Source organism: Xiphophorus maculatus, chromosome 12 (genome assembly GCF_002775205.1).
Source record: "Xiphophorus maculatus strain JP 163 A chromosome 12, X_maculatus-5.0-male, whole genome shotgun sequence".
Taxonomy (NCBI): Eukaryota; Metazoa; Chordata; class Actinopteri; order Cyprinodontiformes; family Poeciliidae; genus Xiphophorus; species Xiphophorus maculatus.
Window position 1 is genome coordinate 14,829,634 of NC_036454.1, and position 3,482 is coordinate 14,833,115.

Sequence of the window (3,482 nt, forward strand, 5' to 3'; positions counted from 1 at the left end):
TCCCTACCTCCCCCCCTCTCTATCGCGTCTTTATTATTAAGGGTAGCCGTGGTTGTTATGACCAGAAAGCTTAATTACATCCCCATAGCTTATTATTCCCAAAAGTACAACAATCAAAAAGATCCTTCAGTAATATTCTTTTTTATGTAATAGTTTAAATAAAACTGCCAATAAATACTTTAAATAAATAACTGTACCCATGATTTATCCAGCCAGAAAGTCCTGAATTCAAATCCCGATCTGGGGTCTTTCTGCACGGACTCTGCATGCTCGCCCCGGCTTCCCTCCCACCAGGACTGGCACACACAAGTTAGTATGGTGAGAAATTTGTTCCGACGCAAAATGCAGGCAAAGAAATACAGAAATTGAAATGTGAAAAAAACCTCTAAATTAAAAACAACATATTGAGAGTAATTGACAGTATGCAGACAACAGTTAAACTTACACATTTGCAGTTTCCCTTTTTTGTTGTTTTTATTCTTTTACAGATTTTAATTTTTTAAACTTTTTTCAGATCTTATTTTCAGGTTTTTTTTTCTTTCTCTATTATTATTATTATCAGATTTTTTTCACATTTTATTTTTTAAAAGCAGCATGACTTGGTGGGCCCTCTTCCTGTTGAGAACATATACCACCACTAACAGCGTTTAAATACAGATTTCAAGAATCTGGCACAGGAGAGTATAAATAATTGGAGGAGCTAAAAGGCAATCACTGAAAACTGGTTATTTGCTGAGAGGTAAACCGAGCTCAAACACAAAGATTAAACTCTTTAGATTGTAGCCGTAGTAACAGCAATCAAGTTATGTTTACTATTGTCTGCACTTTTATTAAGTAAACCTGACAATTTCTTTATGTCTTAAATTTAAAGGATTTAGTGCTGGATTCAACACTATGTATGCTGAAAGTATTAAATTGAATTCAATAAATAGACTAATTATGTAAACAAATGTTAAAATTCTAGTTTTATGGTTTGTGGTGAAATTGAAGCATTCCTTATTAGAGATGCAACTTTAAGACACTGTTCCACTATTGTAGATTGTAGATGTCCACATTTTTTCTAGAGGACTTTTGAGATGAATCTTGAAATTTCCAAGTTGTTGGTAAAAATGCACTTCTTTTTAAAAAAAAAAAAGTTCTATCTCCAATGGCCCTGAGATGTCGTATTCTTGGAAGCGGCATTATGTCTGACTTCCATCTGAAAGATCTTCATAGATCTAGTTTCAAGCTTGATTCTTTTGGGCTCCTCCACTTGTACCTCTTCATCTATTTTAGGCACACTACTTCATTTAATTTCATACTCAGGCATAAGACCTCAGTTTGAATAAGCAGAAATAGTCCAATGAAAGATACTGAGATACTTTTAAATAATAAAAAAAATATATTCTTTGAAGTAGAGCACAAAGAAGCTGGGCGATTTAAAACATTTGCACAGCACTGGATTTCTTACAAAGACAAAAATATGTGTCCAGTATGGGAACAATAAGCAGTGGTGAAAGGCAACGGTAGTTTTCTTATACAATGTGCAAGCAATGGAGTAAAGTAGAATAACAAATGGAGGACTTTCACTTAGAGCTATTTTTATGCTGTCTTATTTTCTGTATGTTTACATCTACACACTGCTGGGTGCCCCTGCTTGTTCCACAGTCAAGAGAGGATGACAAGTTTATTTTGACAAGCTCAGAGTAAAACATGACAAGAACTTGGAGGATTCTGCAGTAGCGAAAACAGGGGAACAAGAACTGTGAGAGGCATAAAAATATATACATGCATTTGAAGTCAATCTTCTTGAATGTGACTTACAAGTTATTGAAATCCTTTTTAGTTGTAATGTTTTAGGTATTAGGTTGATAAATATGTGAAATTATCTATGTGATCATAACCCCCCCCCCCCCAAATAGCACCAAGTAATTATTTTTATCCACAAAAACTATAAGCAAAATGGAGAAACAGCATTTGAAAGAGAAAGTATATGTTGATTTATTTATAATGCACCAATTCAGAACAGATTTATGAAACAACATAAAGTTGCTCCATATACTGTATGTTCAATATATGTATATTGAATATACTGTATATGGTTATAGTCAATAGTAATTTTTTATCGGTTCCAATTCAGTTCTGATTAATATAACTAATTAAAATACAATACAATCATATATTCAAATTAAGATCCTGTTGCAAACACTGAAACTCAATCAACTTTACAATTGCTAGTCTGCATTTAATTAGTCAAATGCAGACTAATTAAATCATTTAATCCCAAACATTTTGCGTCTAGTGAAGTCCATCTGATTTTACTGCAGTACTTTATCCTAAATAAGCATGTGGCAACAGTGGGGAGAAAAAATTGTTTTTTTTTTTAACAGGATAAAAGATTTCCTAAAATCATACTTTGTTTGACAAGCCATCAGTCCTAAGCGACTCGAGTTTAGCGGAATGGGATTAATCCATGATCAAGAAGTAAGCAGAAGTCAGCTACTGATAATTAATTGGATTTTATTCTTCTAATTCATGCTATGTGAATGAAAATTGAAATGAAAAATGAAAAATCTAATAAATTTACAGCTGGTTGGTCTAAAGGAATAAGTTTGAAGTTAAGCTAATAATGCAAAAGAAAAAGGAGATCATAAATAATTTTCTAGAGGCAATCAGTGCATGCCCATCGAACTAGTAAAGAATCATCCTTCAAAGTGACATTTTGATTCACTTTGAAATACTATAAAAAGTGCAATTTCTTGAAAGTAACAATATAAACGTTTAAGAAAAGAATTTTTAAGTATTGTTTGGGTGCATTGTGAAGCCAGTTACACTTAGAAAATGCATTGTAAAAGTTCTGAACATTTTGGAAACTGTGCATTTGCATTTTCAAACTTGGAAGTCAGACATCTGCCGAAATGGTTATTTCAAGTGTAAATATTATTTTAATAAGAAATTCTGTACTAAAAAAACCTTGATGCATCTGATTTAATCAATTAATTATGAAAGCTTTTGAGTTGTTTATCTAACTGTTACTTCCCTCTATTTTTTATGTATTGACTAATACTTTTGTTTATTTGAAACAGAGTAATAAGAAATGCCAGACTCTCTCTTTTTATATTTATATTTAACATATTTAATTATTTATTTGTCTTAATTAACCCAGTAAATATGTCTCTGTTTGGAAATGACACAGACATCACCCAAAGAATAATAAGACGATTTATCTTTGTTGAGTTGATCACCCTCAGTGTTGAAGTTTGAAGGCATGAATCAAACGGGAACAATACAAACAATACACAAACAAACGCTGGTAAGAAATGTAAAATAATTACATTTGTTTAATACATAAAGGGCATTATTAAAAGTCGTTAGAGAACAAGAAGCACTGTTTTAAGACATTACATCAAACTGTACAGCCTCCACGTGAAACAAAGCGTCGCTATAGCAGCGTCAGTAAATCCAGGTATCTGATTGGTCAGGACTGAGACTCCCCCTCTTCA